The sequence below is a fragment of the Pteropus alecto genome, unplaced genomic scaffold (assembly GCF_000325575.1).
Source record: "Pteropus alecto unplaced genomic scaffold, ASM32557v1 scaffold34, whole genome shotgun sequence".
NCBI classification, from domain to species: Eukaryota; Metazoa; Chordata; class Mammalia; order Chiroptera; family Pteropodidae; genus Pteropus; species Pteropus alecto.
This window is the reverse complement of record NW_006435763.1, coordinates 2283235-2302799: the sequence shown is the minus strand read 5'-3', so window position 1 is coordinate 2302799 and position 19565 is coordinate 2283235. Positions and strand designations below refer to the sequence as shown.

General features: G+C 47.7%; 1 protein-coding gene across 1 annotated transcript in view; it reads right to left on the bottom strand.

Annotated features, from left to right (window-relative positions):
• The window catches only part of SNX29 (sorting nexin 29), a 443554-nt gene that overhangs the window by 145834 nt on the left and 278155 nt on the right, over window positions 1–19565 (bottom strand). The gene's annotated exons all lie outside the window — the stretch shown is intronic.

Below are 19565 nucleotides of genomic sequence, written 5' to 3'. Positions count from 1 at the left end.
TGCTCAGAATGAGGTGAAAAAGCAGTTACTGGAAAACGATAAGAGATTTCGTGGAAGGGTGGCTAGAGAGGGTGTTACAGGAATAAAAACACGCCACCATGAGAGCTCAATTATCTTTCCGGAAAAAGGACCGTTGATCCTACCGAGGTCATCGCAGGCGTGTAAAAGCTTGTCATGTTGGAGCTACAAAGGCCTAGTTAGGGTCTGAGATGCAAGACATCAAACATGCAGTGGAAAAATATCCATTGTCGCCAAGATAAACATCACACGCCCAGACGCACCCAGCGTGTAAACACGAAAGGCTGGTGCCTGCCCCGCGGGCTCCACCCTCCCACCCCACCCCGCAACGTTTGTGCAATTTAAGGCAGCATGACACAGTTCCTCTTTGACTCACAAGAGCCCCTTGAGAACATGACGGGTGAAAGAAACTCAACTGCCTGGCGTGGTGGCAGTTGTTACATAAAACAGACAGCGAAATGGCCGGCACTAGTTGATGCTCAATAAACGGTGAGGATATTATCACGCCCAGGGAGTCAGTTTCCTGTTGTGAGCTGATGGAATCTGAACCAGCTAGAATTGCAGAATGTGGATCAAAACTAAGAGGAACCAGGTGGAAGAGAGGGTGCGGAGTAGCGTGGGGAAGAGAGCATTTATTTCTGAGGTTTCGTGTTATCCACGATCTTCATCAGCCTGGAGAACAATCCCAGGGGTGGGTGCTATCCACCCCCTACCCACTTCACAGATGAGGAGGGTGAGGCTCAGGGAGGCTGTAAACGATGCCCGTGGTCACACATGTAGGCAGTGACACGAATCCCGATCTGTCCGCCCTCAAAGGCTTTTCTGCTACAAATTCTCCCAGAGGAAAGCCAGCTAAATGGTGTAAGGAGGTGAGACACGAAGAAGTTCTGCCCTCACAGAGGGTTAGGGGGCCCTAGGAGGTACGCCTTAAAGAAACAGTGGGTTCTCTTTGGAGGCAGGAGAATCCAGCGACTTAGGAGCCTGTGCTCTGGGGCCAAATGGCCCAGGATCGGAGCTCAGCTCCACTTCTCCCTGACTTCTCTGTGTCACGCTGACCTAATCTGTAAAGTGGGCACAAGCGGAAGTAATAGTCACGGGGTTATTCTGAGGACAAAATGAGTTAATACCTATAGAGTATGCAAAACAGTGCCCGGCAGGTAGAAAGTTCTCAGTAACTGACTCATGCACTATAATAATATGGCAATTACTGAAAAATAAGAGCAGTATGTTCTGTTATCCTTGACACCAGACGTCAATCTGTCCTGCTAACCCAGCGGGTATCTCTCACCTCGGATATGGCAGCCCAGAGGGAGAGGCACCCAACCTGAGTGGGTTACAGACGTGCGGAGCTAAGCAATTAAACTGGGCTCCAGGCAGCAGACTTTGGTAAGAAGCTGCTGTTGGGATAGTCCTTCCAACCCAAGGAGAAACTGGCCTCATTCCTAAAAACATCCACATCCTCTGACCCAGAAAGCTCACTTTCCAGAATTTATCTACAAGAAACAACCAAAGACATCAACATTACATGGAAGATCAATCCTCTTTCCATTGCTCAGACAAGTAAAAAAAAAAAAAAAAGAAAAAAGAAAAATACAAACAACCTAAAGGTCCAATTACAGAGGAATAATTCAAAAAATTATGGCGTGTCCACATGAGATGGCCGAGTTAAACAATGGGGCACACACACTCATGAGGGTGCAAACATAAAAACAATTCTGGAAAAGTACGTAAGAAAATAGTAAAAGTGGCTATCGCTGAAAATAGATTAAGAGGGGACCGAGGAGAAAAGGCGGCTTATTTTTCATTTGTTATCTTTCTGTAAGATTAAAAAGAAAAAGGCATCTTTTGAATGAACTGCTTTAAAAAAAATTTAAACATGCTTTTGAAGAACGAGCTAGCATGTGCTGTTTCGAAAAGATCTCTGAGACAGATGGATCATCAAGAGAACGCAAAAGCAGGGTGCAGTCAGTGGGTCCGACACGCTGCAAAGACAGAGCATTAAGAATTCCGAGCTGTATTTGTTTGTTTCTGCATCAAGAGTCAAGAGCGGTGAAACTCAAGACACCAATCGAAGGAGCAGCCTGTGGGCGCCGGGGCCGGGTAGCTGGTGCATGGCGCTGGCAGTGAGGCTATACAATGAACACCTTTTTAAATCACTGGAGTTTAAAATAATGTACTACCATCCAAAAGTTTAAGTAAAAATGTATAATCCCACCAAAAGGGTGCTTTTGATAAAATTTCGATGGCATAGAAAAAAACCTCCTGGTCTGTTTTATAAAAAGCAGCTAGGGACTGCACATGCCCAGTGTGCTTCCTAAAGAGAACTTACGAGGCCCGCGTATCTGCAAGCTTAGAATGAAATCGATCTGAGAGATGAGAGTGGGAATGAGTTCCCAGACAGAAGTCAGATGAGCCGGGGTTGTATGCGTGAACTTTTCTGGACTTTCTACAGTGAAGATGCATTCATCATGTAACCACACACAGGTACGCATTGTGTATTGTGTATTGTATTACTATGTAAAGTAAATAATATATTTTTCAAACCCCTCCCCCACTGCATTTTGCCAGAATGCAGAAAGCGGATGGGAGAGGTTTGCTTTCAAACGCTTTCATGCATCAGGCATGGAGGAGGGTGAAGGAGGGCTCTGGGGGTTCATCACCTCCGAGACATCACTCTCCCCCGGCGCTTTCTCGTGGAACCCTGTGAAAAAGGCCAGGGTTCTAGCGCCTTCTCTGGCAGGGTTGCAGGACGGCTCCCGGCCTTTCCTCTCCTCTGAGCTTCCCCCTCAGCAGCTGCATCTCTCCTGGAATAATGTGAGAATCGGGTAAGCAGATCGGAGGAGGGACACGGACCCTGAGGACACCAGCTGCAGCATTATGCCCGTCATCACACTGCCTTGGCACGTGGCCTCATTTCAGACTGAAGGGAACAGAGCTCGTACCCAGAGACCCTCATTCTCAAGAAGGAAGCTTCTGTGGCTGCCCCACCAAGCAGAAGCAGAGGGTGACCAGAAGGACCAAAGCGGATCATAAGGTAGGGTTTTTAAGGATGGACACTGCTTTACCACGATTAAGAACAAGGAGCGTCTTCAGAAATGATTGCCTCTTAGAAGGAGGCATTTTCCTGACAGATCCATTTTTCCTCAAGATGCTGATATTTAGGGAACCTTTTGGACAGTGGATAGAAATAGCTGGGGTTACTAAATCCTTCCAACTTAAGAGATTTTTTTTCTAATTACGTGGTATTACTGGGATCAGCTAGCCAGGAGACATTTATGTGTCATGAGTTCCGGGGAGCCTGTCTGGCAAAAGAATCTGTGAACTTTCTGACCTCTGAAGAATGTATCTTGAAAATCAAGCCAGGCTCCACTGCAAATGCATGATGATAACTGATGGCCGGACTTATTAAACATCTGAAAATTTTGTCTTTTTATGCTGTCATGCAGAATGGTACTACATAGCATCTGGGTTTTACAGAAATCATCCAGAAAGCTGGTTTTACTTCATAATCTGGTGGTAAAAGAAGTGTGGAGCAGAGAGTACTTTATAAGAAAAATCAACTTTCTTTTGATACTGGCCACAAACATCCCTCGTGACCTCCTGAAGCCCCAGGGAATGTGGAGGATGCAGCTCTGGGACGCCGCCTGCTCTCTGATTTACCCTCCTCGTGGGGCATAAACGAGTGATGGGCAGCCTGGTCATCTTCATTCACTTCTCCCTGACACCGCGGCTCACACCTGGCCTGTGGTCTGGGAGGCCAGGTGGCAGGACATGCATGCAGGGAAAGGCGGATAAGGAAGTGAATGTGTTTTTTAAGCCACTGGGTTTTGGGGTGGTTTGACATATAGCAACAGACAGCCCGAAAGGCAACTTCCCTGAGGTCATTCAGCTAGTAAGTGACCAAGGTAGGATTAAATGCAGGTGGTCCGGGTCACCACTCGGCTACACTGCTTCCCACTGCTGAGTCCCCATTCTTTGCATTTTGCACCTGCACACCGCGGAGCCCAGGGGATAAGGTGACCCAGACATGCAGTGAAGAACCTCAACCGGTGTAGAGACCTCCGATGGGGGAAGAAAGTCTGGGAGGACTCGAGAGCAGGTGTGCGCAGGTCCCACATCTGGGTCTGAAATCCTAAGCCCTTCTTAATGCCTGTTTTCTGTGTCACCGCAGGGTGTTTGGTGGGCACCAGGCCTGGAAGCCAAGCCACAGACGTGGCCCAGTCCAAGATGGCTGGTTTCCTCCCCTGGGAGCCACAGGTCCTTTTCCATCTCTGGATACACAAGTCAAATGTGTATCCAGACTCTTGAGTCAAATCCACAAGGTCTCAGGGACAAATGGAAACTCGGATATTCTGAGCTCCGATCTCAGGCTTCCACTGCTCCTTAGAGAAGTCACTTGCCAAGCCACAGACGTGGCCCAGTCCAAGATGGCTGGCCTCCTCCCCTGGGAGCCACAGGTCCTTTTCCATCTCTGGATACACAAGTCAAATGTGTATCCAGACTCTTGAGTCAAATCCACAAGGTCTCAGGGACAAATGGAAACTCGGATATTCTGAGCTCCGATCTCAGGCTTCCACTGCTCCGTAGAGAAGTCTCTACGGAGGCTTCAGCTGACCTTGGTTTCTTCCTCGCCTGCCCCATGACAACCAGTCTCTACCTGTCCTATTGGAAAGAACCAACAAAGGTGGGGGCTGGGGAGGTGAGGTCAACTGTGTGCTGAACACCTACTACGTGCTGATGTATTCTCTCATTTAATCGTCAAATGCTGGGAAGCAAGCCACGTTCCCTTCCCCTCCTGCCCGAACCTCTTTGCATGGCTGGCTCTTTTCTCTTCCTCTAAGACCCAGCTAAAAGATGCCTTCCTTGATGACAAAGACTAAACAGGCCCTCTACTGCCACCCTCAACCGTTTGCGTTGCTCTGCTGGCAATTACTCCATTCGGGGTCACCTGTGAATTGGTCCCCTCCTTGCGATCTCGACTGCAGCTTCTCTATAGGCGCTCATGCACCGTGACACACAGCAGCTCGCTCGCCTAGGACCTGGCCCGCTGTGGGCACTGAATTAATATCTGTGGCTGAATTCATGAATGAATGATAATGCAAGCTACATTTCCACACTGAAATGTCAACCCACTTTTAAACTGCTTTGTAGCAAATTCGCAACCCTTGCACATGAGATGGGTAAATTAGTTTGGCGATGACAGGAAGCAAAGGCAGAGAATCGCGTTCTCCCTCTTCTAATTACAGGGCTCTCGGATTCACTGCTCAAGAGAAAAGGCAACAGGCAGACAATACAGGCCAGCAAATCTCTGTCCCGATCATGAAATGACACCATAACTTATGTTTCCCGGAGTCACTTTCTCACTCGTCTCTCTTTTCGAATAGCCTTCCCTTAAGCAATTAGCTCTCATTTTGCACTGCCAAAAACCACCACTTCCCGTCGCAACAACACCCCTGCTTTCTCATCTCATGTTTCACAAGGAACGAAACGTGGACTGACACGGCCCTGTCTTGCAGCCTGGTTGGCCAAGCCGGAGGACGGACAGGCCCAGGCCTGGGGCTCTGAGCATCAACGAGGCTTTGGCTTTTCTCGCCTCCAGGGGGCAGCCAGCTTCGGGAGGACCACTTCCAGGGCTCTGAGTTCATCTGTTTTTGTTAATTTGTTCTTGTGTTTTAAAAACATACAGTTAGAGGTATCCGAGCCGCATGTGATTTAAAAAATCAGCTGAGGTCTGAGACTCTCTGCTGGGAGTAAAGAACTTGCAAATGAGAGTTTTAAAGAGGTTTTTGTTCCATCCTCTGGGTAACCCAAAGCTTGCATAAATGCAGACTATCGCAGGACTGTGAATTAGTTTTTGATGTGTCTGTTTTTCTCAAAAGACTATGAGAGTCTTGAGGACAATATTCTCAGAGCTCAAGACAGTATCAGGCACATAGTGATTGTTCGATGAATGTTCCCACTGGATGGAAAGATATACAGATGCACAAATGGACAGACGGGTGGATGGACGGTTGGAGGAGGGAAGGGGTATGAGAAATATCTAATCTACTCATTTACTAAGGTGAACATCTAGTTTCTCTCCAAGTATTTAAGACACATGGACGACACACGCACAAAGACATGTATACAGGGACTTTTACCGCAACACCACTTAAGGCAATAAAAGTCTGGAAACAGTAATGAAATGGTTATGTAAAATATCGCCACAGCCAGAGCCAGACTGTACAACTACTGAAGGCGTAGCGTAGATCTCTGCTGCTAATAGGGACTGATCTCTCAGACATAACGTCAAGTGACGGAAGCAAGACACAAAACAGCATGTCAGGCAAGCTACTATTTTCCCTACCGAGTTGGGAGACAGATGTGCCTATGAGCTTGGATCGCATTAATCACTTCTGAAAACACACAAGAAACTGCCAACTGTGGACGGCTTTGAGGGAAGGGCAGTGAGAAGCGAGGGTCAGAGGCAAGAGGAAGGTTTATTTTTACTGTAAAACTTTATACTTTATAAGCTTTTATCACGTACATGAGTTGTTACCCTTCCGAAAAATAAATGTAACAACCCCAGCCCCACCCCCACTCTTCGACCAGAGCAGGGTCCACTCTGATCCGCTTCCTGTATCGCGTTTCGAAGGAAGAGCTTCTCTTAGGGTTGCGCACCCACGGTTTATTTAAATGAGAAGGTTTAGAGAACGCTGAACAGACGGCCTCATTTGCTCTCCTTTCACTCTTCACTCCCAATGAACAACCAGAGAAACTGAGGCACGCAGCCACCAGAAGATGCCAAAGAAATGCAGAGTTGTGCAAACTCGAGAATCCAAACCCTCTGTCGCTACGACTGTGGGATAACTGAGAGTGAATGTAGGATTTCCTTAAAAACACCACGAGCACAGCAGGACCTGCCACTCAGAAAGTAGCCGGGGCCCATCGGCAGCACCCACGAGCATTAGGAGCGTGGAGAAGGTTCACGCGGCAGGTCTGACGCGCTTATTATGGCAAACGGGAGTGGCTTTGCTTTATCTGGGTTGAGCTGCTGGAGACATCGGACTAAGAGGACAATAGAAGGTACCTGCCCTGGCTGTCACCCCAAATGCTGTCTTCTTGCAAACAGAACAGCCCTTCGTGAGCTTGCAAGGGAAGGTGTGTCACTGGGGAAAATCTACCAGGGCGGAGATTGAGGCTTCCCAGCCCCTAAGCCCGGTAAGCCCCACCCCACGCTTCCCCACCGGGGGTCAGCAAACCACGGCTCCAGCTCCTGGAGTATGACAGCCCTCAGCAGCATCCTTCAGGAAGTAGACATCGAGTTCCACTTTCTGCCACGGGCGTGCCCACATCCATTCCAGGTTCCTTCCTTACACAATTCCCTGGACATGTACCTTTCAAGGTTTGCATCTTTCAAACCCTATGAGGCTCAGATGGCCCTCACTGAGTAAAGCCTTTTGAACCTGATGTCCCACCTTGCAAGGAGAGCCGAACGCTTCCATAGCATTTTGTATGTGTCTATTAAAGGTCCCCCTATATGCATGGAGGTCATCGATCACTTCCTACTTCCTCAGAAGTTGACTGAGCACCAGGCTGTGCCTTAACTCGGAATGTCCATCACCTATCCTGGTACCTGGCCACAGGGTAACAATCCACGGTGACATGTACCTTTCTATATGAACAGAAACATCCGGATGGTTATCTCTAGGGAGGGGAATGAAATTGAGGGTGATAGCAAAGAGATTTTAACTTAATGTCTGAATGTCTGCATTGAGAATGTATTCACGTATTGTGCCTTGCAAAAAATATATTTGTAATAATAGCAGCTGCAGTGGGTTAACTGGTACCCACAAAATGGTATGCCCAAACGCAAAGCCCTGGAACCTGTAAGTGTGACCTTATTTGGGAAAACGATCTTTGCAGATGTACTTAAGTTAAGGATCTAGGGATGAGATCATCCTGGATTATCTAAGTGGGCCCTAAATCCAATGACAAGTGTCCTTATAAGAGACACACAGAGGAGAGACACAGGAGGCGGCGGCGTGTGAAGACAGAGGCAGAGACTGGGATGATGTGGCCACGAGCCAAGGAACGCCAGGACCCGCCAGGAGCCGCAAGAGCCACGGAAGGCCCCTCCCCCAGAGCCAGAGGGAGCACGGCCCTGCCGGGACTGACACCTCGATTTCGAACTCGAGGCTCCAGAACTGCGAGGAGTATGTGTTTGCTACATTTCTTGACCTCTTGCTCAGTGCTAGGCCCTGTGTTATGCATTTTATACACATCATCATCCGAAGCGGTCACTGACACTATGATCACCCTCACTTCACAGATGGGAAAACTGAGACCCAGACAGTTGACTTAACCTGCTCAAGGGCACAGGTTGTAAGTACAGAGCCAGGAGCACAACCGGGCAGTGTGGGCCGAGTCTGTGCTGGCTAGAACGCCCTCCTGAGGGAGCATGGCCTTGGTGCCAGATGGGTCCAGCTAGGCCTGCCCTCTGACTCCGCCATCCCAGCCAAGGCACCTGACTTCTCCGAGCCTCCCTCTCAGTTATAAAGCCTAGAAATATCACTTCCCTCTGGACTTGTCATGTCATGGATTAAGTGAAAGAATGGAAACAGAGTCCGGTGCACTGTGTCCCTATGAGGACACAGACGAGGTGCTCTTGTGCAGGAATGGATAAGGCTGGGTCGGAACATTACTCACGGGCAGGGACGGCCATTACAGGAGGCTGGGGTAGGGGTGGCCAGAGGACATGTTCTTGCATGAGGAACATGATGAACGGAGGTACAAATCACTTTCTAAATTCACTCTCCCAGCCCGATCCACTATGCTGTCAGCTCTTGGAGACGCCAGGTGGGTGAGTTGGGGGTAACAGGCAGTTAATTAGCCCTAGGAGTTCCACTGTGTAAAACTAAAACATTATAGTTTTGATGGCAGAAAATGAGAAAGCATTCTTGGAGCTGAGCTCTCCGTCCTCAAGCACATACTGCAGAACCCACCGCCTGGACAACTTGTTCTGTGAGGTTCAATCCTGAAGACTGGAAGTAATAGTACCTCCCAAAAATACTCGCCGTAGATATTAACAGCCCTACCCCACCACCCCGCCCTCTGCCACACACACACACACACACATACACTAGTGCCTCCCACAACCAGCTAATCACTGGCATTGATGATTTAGGAAGCCAGTCACCAACATTCTCAATTAGAATGCCAAACCATTTCCCCGAGATCAGACAGAAGCTGTCCTGCCAAGGAGAGAGCTGCCTAATTTTCCATCTGTCTTTTATCAATAAGCAATAAATGATGAGTTTTGCTAATTAAAGATGACAGGTATAACTCAATTTAACATCCATTTTATAATTATCTCCCAAAGTGCAATGTTTCCCCAACCCCTTTGAAAGTGATGACTTTGAGATGTGTCTGGAACTATCAAAGGCACAAAAGGGAACAGTCCCAGACCCACGGCCTGGTCATCTGTTTCCAACATACTGAGTGGCATCGGGCAAATCACTTCCCTGCTCTGAGCTTCCACGTCTTACCTGAGGAAAGGAAGGGGCAGGATAAAGGGGTGGACTGTGGCTGTTTCCTGCCTGGCATACATCTCCCTCCTGGGAAATCACCCTAACAAAGGATTTGTGTCGCCTGAACCTCACACCTGATCCATAGGTGGGCACAAAATAACTCGGGCCAATCAGCATATCCTGTTTTTGTGGCCACAGTGACTGGTTCAAGACTGGTTAGTAAACTAATGAAGCTGGTTCGATCAGAGTGAACCTTGGGGATTTTGCTGGCAAGGTGGGACAGGCTCGTTCTTCCCCAATGACTGGGAGGATGAGCAGCCCAGCATCACTGCTCACCTAGCTCTGAATTTCACAGTTATCCAACGCAACAAATTCTTTGCTTTGCTAAGGCCGGTTTGGCATGGGCTGGGTTTCTACCATTGAAAGCATCCTAACTGATACGGAAATGATGATCCCTCCCAGCTCTGGCATTTCTTTTATTGTATGCTTTAAGTTTTCCTAGGCAGGCCGGGCCCTGAAAATGAATACCCTGGGGATACCCCTGGCACCAAGGAGAGACTGTGAGCAGTTTAAGGACTCAAGATCACATCAGACTTCTCTGATTCCCAGTTCAAAGCACAGTACCTGGAACTCAGGAGACTGAGAATGACACATGTGGACTGAATGAACGGGTCAGTAAGACAAAGAAATGGAAACTATGGGCCCCGGGGAAGCTCTGCCTCTAATCGGCATCGTTGCCATGGCCACCATAGCCACCACCAGCACCACGGTTTGGTGAGTGCTAACTAGGTGCCAGCACCAGAACTCTGCCCGTGTCCTCTGACTGACTCCTCATAACCACCCCAGGGGTGGGGGGAGCAGGTTGCCCACCGTGGGAGTCATCGGGGTCGCCCGCAGATAACTCTGCTTTGTCCAGGTGCCTGGAAAGACTGCATTTCCCACCCACCTGCAGTGAGAGCTGTCCATGAGACTTGCTTTGCCAGTGAAGTAACAAGGAAGTGGCACGTGGAGCCAAAAATAACGGGTCTAAAACTTGGATCGTGGGGTAAACTGCAGAGGCGTACTTCCCGGGCCGCAGCGCCCCCTGGCGCACCACCACGGTTCTGCTACGTTCACGTACCACTTGCACTACCGTTTACTAACGTTATTTCTCAGATCGACTCACCGTTTTACTTACAGTATGTGCTTAAAAAGATCACCCTAGCACATAGAAAACTAATTTCCCTTGCCATATATAGAACGCAAACGGGATGCAATGAAAACGCTCCTTGACTGAGTTCTAAGTGTCAGCGGTTCTCGCCCCCCGCTGTGTCGGATGAGCCGAGGCAACTGGGGCTGTCAAGGCCCCAGTCTGGGGCTTCTCCTTCAGCTAGTCTGGGGTTGAGCCCTGGTGTCCAGGTGTCTCCGTACCGTGGCCGACCAGCACCCTGACCCTGAGCCCACGCCGGCTTTGTCGGGGAGTTGGAAGCGCGGGATACGCACCAGCACGGCCTGGAGATGGCACCAGTGCTGCTGGAAGGAAACTGAAAACGAACAGTTTGTCCTCACGAGCAGCGAGTCCACGTTCTCAGCGCCCGACTCCTGAACCACCGGGGCTCACCCTGCCTCCTACCAGGCGACACGCCTCCCACCTCGGGAAGCACAGACCTGAGGACTGGGCAGACCCGTCTCCCTGGACGAGCCCCACAGCTTGACTCCCCAGAATACAGAGATTCTAAGCAGCAGGTGCTTGAGGTTCCGAGCTCCGGCAAGGGCCTGGATTCCAGCATCACAGCTCAGCTCACATGGGGTCTGCTCCCCGACACTGGGAGGAAAAGGGTCCAGGAGACAGTCCAAGGCCTGTTCTCTGATCGCCAGTGCCCAGGTCAGCACCTGACAATATGCATCCAGTGAATGAATAAATAAGGTGTCATCCCCGCTGGATCTTGGGGGATGGGCACGATTCGGACCCCTGTCCCAGGGTGGACGTGATACTGCAGAGGGGGCTCGGGGCACAGGGGGCGAATCTTCTCTAGCCCTTGTTCTTCCACCAGTAGCTTCTCCAATTAAGCTCTGGCTTGTCCTGACAGCCACAGTCTCTCCGTGACTGATGGGTAATTTCATACCCAAATTGGAAACCATTTAAATTGAGACATCAGGAAAATCAGGGTAGGAGACATATGATAGCTTCTTCCACATGACAGCAAATAAAAAATGAAAACAACAACTTTGATCGTCTTGTGACAAATAAATTCATGGTCCCTTGTTGGTTTGTAGAATTGACAAAGAATGTTTAGTTACAGTCAGATTCATCTAGTATTTTCTGGGCATCCAGTGAGAATGCTATGGCGAGAGAAGTGGGAAGTAATATTCATTCATTCATTCATTCATTCACTCATTCATTCAATAAATATTTAATACTCTCTACCAGGCACTTGGGAAATATTCAAGTATAAAATGGACAATGGGAGAGACAGCAAATAAACAACTCCACACCAAGTGGTGTTAAATGCTATGGAGAAAAATAAAGCAGGGGAGGGGGCCCCACTGTACTCAGGTTATGACACGGTGGTACTTGACGTCCTACTTTGGATGGTTTAGCAGCATTATCTCATTTAATTCAGACCTCATACAATGCTCTCTGGTGGGCATCACCAGTCCCATTTAAAGATGAGGACGTGAAGACTGAAAAAGTAGACTTACCAGCTCCATCACTTATGAGTCATGAGGACTTGGGGGCATTATCTATCTCACTGTGCCTTAGTTTCCTCATCTCTAAAATGGAGACAGGAGTGCCTACATCACGGAATAGCTACTACATGTAAAAGACATGGGAAAGGATTCGGTACGTGATAGGCACTCAGTCAACGGTACCTGTTGTCGTAAGCTGAAGTGTAAATGCCACTCCCATTTTTAAGGACTTCATTATGGGATGGAAAAGCCAAAATATACACCTGTGAAACTAGTGGACGATAATATCCACGAACAAAGCATGCTGATTCACACTGCCAATCTCCCTGCCTCCCAGGCCCATCTTCCTGACCAACTCCTAGTCATCCTTGAAAACCCAAGTCAAACATCTCCCCTTTGAAGCTTTCCGTGACCAAACCCAGCAGTTATTTATTGTGCAATCATTATTCCCAATACTGGCAAAACTCGATTTCTTCTTCGTTCGTTCATTCATTCAACAAATACGTTTCAAGAGCCTACTGTCTGCCAGACCCTCGTCATACTCATTCCATTGCAATTATGTGTTTATGTATCTGTGTCCTCCATTGGACAACAAACTTCTTAGGGACAGAGAAAATTAATTTGTTCAACAGAACAAATTAATTAGTAATAAAAGGACAATGTAGGAAAAGTAGACGAAATGGGCAGCCTAGAGGGAGAGATTAGAGGAAGTTAAAAACAAAAACAACTCAGACTGACAGGACCCCTAAGGGCTTCCTTAAGGAAGGAGCTGGACCTTGCAGGATGGGGAAGATCTGAAAGAAGGAAGGAAAAGCCAACACACAAAGAAAGCCAAATCTCAACCAGATGAGTAGTATAAATGATGCCACTTATGTTAATAACAGGTAAGTGTGTGTATGTGTGTGTGTGTATATGTGTGTGTGTGTGTGTGTGTGTGTGTGTATATATATACACACACACACACACACATACCCCTCTGTATGTAAATGCACAAAATCATCTAGAAGGATATACACCAAACTCTTCATGGTAGGGATCACTAGGAGAGAGACGCTGGTACTTTGCACTTTATTTGATTGCCTATTATTTCTTTCAAAAATATGTTCTCCGATTATTTATGTAATTTAGAAAAAATTTAAGGCATGTCTCCTGAAAGCCAAAAGGTAGAGAAATAAGACACTGCAAGCAGAAGGAAGAACAAGAGCAAATGGTAAGGGGCGGGACTCTGCGGCCAAAGGGCCGACAGCGAGAGGTGAGGAAGAAGGAGAGAGTCCGGTCCTGCTTCAGCATCTACCAGGTTACTTTTAAAACCACTGGGAGGAAAAGGGTCCAGGAGACAGTCCAAGGCCTGTTCTCTGATCGCCAGTGCCCAGGTCAGCACCTGACAATATGCATCCAGTGAATGAATAAATAAGGTGTCATCCCCGCTGGATCTTGGGGGATGGGCACGATTCGGACCCCTGTCCCAGGGTGGACGTGATACTGCAGAGGGGGCTCGGGGCACAGGGGGCGAATCTTCTCTAGCCCTTGTTCTTCCACCAGTAGCTTCTCCAATTAAGCTCTGGCTTGTCCTGACAGCCACAGTCTCTCCGTGACTGATGGGTAGACTGATGGGTAATTTCATACCCAAATTGGAAACCATTTAAATTGAGACATCAGGAAAATCAGGGTAGGAGACATATGATAGCTTCTTCCACATGACAGCAAATAAAAAATGAAAACAACAACTTTGATCGTCTTGTGACAAATAAATTCATGGTCCCTTGTTGGTTTGTAGAATTGACAAAGAATGTTTAGTTACAGTCAGATTCATCTAGTATTTTCTGGGCATCCAGTGAGAATGCTATGGCGAGAGAAGTGGGAAGTAATATTCATTCATTCATTCATTCATTCATTCAATAAATAATTAATACTCTCTACCAGGCACTTGGGAAACATTCAAGTATAAAATGGACAATGGGAGAGACAGCAAATAAACAACTCCACACCAAGTGGTGTTAAATGCTATGGAGAAAAATAAAGCAGGGGAGGGGGCCCCACTGTACTCAGGTTATGACACGGTGGTACTTGACGTCCTACTTTGGATGGTTTAGCAGCATTATCTCATTTAATTCAGACCTCATACAATGCTCTCTGGTGGGCATCACCAGTCCCATTTAAAGATGAGGACGTGAAGACTGAAAAAGTAGACTTACCAGCTCCATCACTTATGAGTCATGAGGACTTGGGGGCATTATCTATCTCACTGTGCCTTAGTTTCCTCATCTCTAAAATGGAGACAGGAGTGCCTACATCACGGAATAGCTACTACATGTAAAAGACATGGGAAAGGATTCGGTACGTGATAGGCACTCAGTCAACGGTACCTGTTGTCGTAAGCTGAAGTGTAAATGCCACTCCCATTTTTAAGGACTTCATTATGGGATGGAAAAGCCAAAATATACACCTGTGAAACTAGTGGACGATAATATCCACGAACAAAGCATGCTGATTCACACTGCCAATCTCCCTGCCTCCCAGGCCCATCTTCCTGACCAACTCCTAGTCATCCTTGAAAACCCAAGTCAAACATCTCCCCTTTGAAGCTTTCCGTGACCAAACCCAGCAGTTATTTATTGTGCAATCATTATTCCCAATACTGGCAAAACTCGATTTCTTCTTCGTTCGTTCATTCATTCAACAAATACGTTTCAAGAGCCTACTGTCTGCCAGACCCTCGTCATACTCATTCCATTGCAATTATGTGTTTATGTATCTGTGTCCTCCATTGGACAACAAACTTCTTAGGGACAGAGAAAATTAATTTGTTCAACAGAACAAATTAATTAGTAATAAAAGGACAATGTAGGAAAAGTAGACGAAATGGGCAGCCTAGAGGGAGAGATTAGAGGAAGTTAAAAACAAAAACAACTCAGACTGACAGGACCCCTAAGGGCTTCCTTAAGGAAGGAGCTGGACCTTGCAGGATGGGGAAGATCTGAAAGAAGGAAGGAAAAGCCAACACACAAAGAAAGCCAAATCTCAACCAGATGAGTAGTATAAATGATGCCACTTATGTTAATAACAGGTAAGTGTGTGTATGTGTGTGTGTGTATATGTGTGTGTGTGTGTGTGTGTGTGTGTGTATATATATACACACACACACACACACATACCCCTCTGTATGTAAATGCACAAAATCATCTAGAAGGATATACACCAAACTCTTCATGGTAGGGATCACTAGGAGAGAGACGCTGGTACTTTGCACTTTATTTGATTGCCTATTATTTCTTTCAAAAATATGTTCTCCGATTATTTATGTAATTTAGAAAAAATTTAAGGCATGTCTCCTGAAAGCCAAAAGGTAGAGAAATAAGACACTGCAAGCAGAAGGAAGAACAAGAGCAAATGGTAAGGGGCGGGACTCTGCGGCCAAAGGGCCGACAGCGAGAGGTGAGGAAGAAGGAGAGAGTCCGGTCCTGCTTCAGCATCTACCAGATTACTTTTAAAACAAAGCCAAAATGTCTCTGCACTGCCGCAAAGCACTGGGAGCAACACCTGGCTGTGAGCCTCACTGTAACGGGGCAGGAGGCGATGCCCATCGGAGGCACGCACATTCATGCTGACAGAGGTGATGATACTCCTGGACAGCAAAAAGAAAAAAAGCCACTTTTCCGGAAAATGAATAAAAATCTAAGGAGACCTGATGTTTCTGACTTCATCAAAAGCCAAGTCAGATCTCCGATGCCTGACTTGGCCACATCAGTCTCATCTTAAACCATAACCACAAACTTGAATGTGGAGAAGGCCCATAGTTTTTGACTATCTGAGCGAACACCATTTGAACCCTGGTCAACAAAATCATTACCCTCAAGACCAGAGCACTAGCTCTGAAAGACCCCAGGGGCAAGAAGGCGTAGATACCTTCTGGGCAATTCCAGGATGCCATCTCTCAAGAAGAGGTCATTCCCAAATGAACAGGGGAAGGGAGTCCATAGTTTGGTTTGGGGCAACTTACTCCGGGCTCTCTTTGCCAAGATGCCTCTGTCCCAATCCAATCACATAACGGCTGGTCTCTAGGAAGAGACAGCAACATAATCTACACACAACAGGCTCTGGATTCCACAAACTAGCTGGAAAAGGACTCAAACTCCATGAAACACAGCAAAACAGCATTTATTTTTATTGGAAGATTATGTAAATCTACTTCAAGGAGATGAAGAAAGCTTCTAGCACAAACTGTAAGATTCCTTTGATGGTCAAATGCCACTCAAAATTGCTCACTTCCCAACTCAGCCCTAAGTTAATGATGGGTGTGGAGAGAAGGAAGTAGAGATGCATCTTTAACTTTTTTATAATTATAAAAATAGGAAGAAATCTTTGAAAAAGAACGTAGAAAGTCATATGCAATTGGCGGCGTAGCTAAGATTAATCAGAAGGGAATTCTATTATCATGGGGAAAGAAACATTAAATTAAGTTATAAGTACCTATACTTAGATGAATTTTGTAAGTGTAATCATGTGGTTATTATGAATCCTTAGAAATACTGTGTATATTAATTTAACAAATAGAATAAATTAGATTAGGATTTAGATGGATATGTCTTGGTAAGATTTACACGGCAGGGCGGGGACAGGAGGAAGAGGCCGGGGGAGCCTACTTTTAGAGGGTGACACAAAGGAAATGAGTCAAAGACACTGCTGCAGCCTGATCGCCTGGGAGAGAGGTCCGATCCCAGAGCAGCCGACACAGGTCCCATGAGGTTGCTCCAGTCACAGGAACCTGCACGCCAAGGAAATACCCAGGGGTCAGGAGCCAAGCAACCCGGGGTCTTGAAGTCGCTCCCTGAGGGAGGTGGGGCTGGGAGCATCTTCCACAGAGGGCAAAGAGAGAGCAGAGCTGACATATCAAATAAACAGAGCAGGCCTGGTTTGTGGCAATAATGAGCATGTGACATGAGCGCAAGACTGTGATTCATCCAAAACTGAGCACCTGGGTCAGATGAGAACGGAAGAAGGAAGGGCGAGCTCATTTCAGGGAGGACTTGGTGGCAAAGCAAAGGGGCATTCAGGGCCTGTGAGCACCGAGCACATCCAAGAGCGTCTGTCCTGGCAGTGGGCCTGGAGCAGCAAACTCACACCAAGCGTTCCCAAAGCCGTGCTAGAGAAGGCAGGGTCAGAAAAACGGAGGTAGAAGATTGTCACATAATCCTGGCTTCGATATCTGGACCTCCGTCTCAAAGCTAAGTCACAATGCAGTCAAACCAGAGAGACGCGAGCCACACCAAACGTGTTCTGATCTCTGACCTTGTGAAGGGCAGAGTCCGTCCTGTCTGCGTCGCCACATCCCCACAGTGTGTCCCACACTCTGCATGAGCCACCGCACCAAACACAAGCAACGACCAAAGGCGGCCTAAGCAGGTGCAGAAAAGTCCTCCCTCACCCACAGCTGGTCACCGCGGAGCACAAAGTGTGGAGCACCTTGATGATTTGGGACCTTGCAAACGCTTCCCATTTACATCAATGTGGGACCAGCTTTAAGGCAACTGGCGCAAAACTCTGATCTTAACGGAAATGTATTTTCAAAGTTCTTCATCCATAAGCCTTGGGGAGCCAGGCTCTGCCCACCCAAACCCTACACTGTAGCCCCTCAAAGCTCCCCGGTGGCACCCAAAAACCCATGGCGATGAGCAGGCCAGGCATGAACCAGAGCAGGAGCTGAACACGGGCACGTGCGGGAAGAAAGACCTGTGACCTGGGAGCCCTCCGCGGTGCAGGAAGCAGCTGCTTGAACATCAAGGCGCCTGTGGTCACTGGGTGAGTTTGCCCACAGATGGAAAATCATGGCTGGGCCCAAAGAGGGGCTTTTCTTCCCTGGCACCGAGAAGTCTAAAGTGGGTTGTGCAAGCATCTTTCCAGATGACTTTGTGTCAAATACTAATACCTCTGAGCTAAGCCTCTACGTGAGACATTATTTTAGTAGCCTCTCTCAAGTAGCATTTTAAAAAAGAATCTCCTTCAAGATGGTAGATGTCCAAAGTGCCAAATTCAAAAGCCTCCTGTAACCTGCATGCGATGTTTAGAGCTGCTGTGTCACCACAGACGATCTGGCACTTGATCATTAGCTATTCGGCAAGTGCCATCCGGATGAAAAGTAGATTTCTTATTAAGCTTCTGTACTAAAATAGCATCAGCCCTCAAACAAGATCACTCCCTCTGAAGGTGTCAAAGGTACAAAGAAAGACCCAGGAAGCATTTTATTTCAAAGTGAGCCATATTACAAAACTTAGAATGAGTTTTTTCCCACCTCTCGCCCCTGAATTTTACATTACCCGCCTTCCTCTCCTACCAACTCAGCCATTTCAGCAGCGGAGGGAAGGTGTCCCATGGAAACGCCAAGCCGCTTACAGCAAGGGCTAACAGCAGGTCTCTGCTACCCAGTAGGACTTGGGAAGCCACCTTTCCAGATGATAGAACGCTTTGGCTAACGCAGTGTTACCATAGCTACTACAGGAGCATGGTCAGATTCATACCTCGTGTGCTCCACGAGCGACTATGTGCGCCAGCCTCAGAGAAGAGGGAAATGAGCACATAGTCCCTGTCTCAGGGAGGCCGTCAGTCAACAGGTGAAAAAAAAAAAATTTAACACAAAGTAATAATACAGAGTGACAAAGGTTGGAGCACGAAGTGCCACGGAAGGGACTAGCCCAGTGCTCAGGAGGGGAGTGGACAAGAGGGGACAGTCTGCAAAGGCTTTCATGGAACTGGATTCTACTAGAAGCCGCTCGACAGACACCCCGTGCAAAACACGAAAGTCTTGGACGATGAAGAGGAAATGAAAAGGATATTCAGTTTTTCAAGACAATTGCAATGAAGAGCAATTATCATGCCATCGAGTGATGCACAGGTTTATGAAACTAGAGATAACGGGAAGGGAAGAGACAGTGAGACGTCTGCAGAGAGAGACTCATGCATGGGGAGAGACAGAGAGGCAGAGACCAACACACACATAGGAAGTAGGAGAGACAGAGAGACCGAGATAAAGACAGAGGCAGACTGAGAAAGGACAGATAGTGAGGAACAAAGGGAAACAGGAGAGAGCGGTGGACAGAGAGATAAAGAGAGAGGCACACAGAGACCAAAGAAGAAACTAAGAGACCGATAAAAAAATAGAGACAGAAACAGACAGCAAGACAGAGAACAGACAGATCCAGAACAACTTGCTCTTTGATAGGCAATGAGAAAGGCCCAGAGCACCTGGGGATCCGGTGCTGTGACTGAGACCCAGGCCATCTGGAGAGTTAGTGGAAGGCCAGTTGGAGCAGGACTGAACACTGGCCTGTCACTCACCCCGGGGGACTGTGTGGGAGGGTCACTGCACCCCAC